Genomic DNA, 294 nt, shown 5'->3' with positions numbered 1-294 from the left:
GTTCAGGGAGATGCTATTAACGCTATTTCTGTCATTCTATGCTTGTTTTGGTTGGAAAAATTGATTCTTTACAAAATAGATTAGTTTGCAAACGATTTTTAACGTATCGATACGCACATCGCTTATTCCTATAATGGCTACGTTCGGAAATGTCGCTCGGATGCCTCTGATGCCTCGGATTTATCATTCGTACTTGTTTAACATTTAAATGTTAAATAAGGACAGATGATGAATCCGAGGCATCCGAGCGACGTTCCCGAACGCAGCCAATATTGACATTCGAATATTGGCGGG

The sequence above is a fragment of the Trachymyrmex cornetzi genome, unplaced genomic scaffold (genome assembly GCF_001594075.2).
Source record: "Trachymyrmex cornetzi isolate Tcor2-1 unplaced genomic scaffold, Tcor1.1 scaffold967, whole genome shotgun sequence".
Classification (NCBI taxonomy): Eukaryota; Metazoa; Arthropoda; class Insecta; order Hymenoptera; family Formicidae; genus Trachymyrmex; species Trachymyrmex cornetzi.
This window is presented reverse-complemented; position numbering follows the sequence as displayed.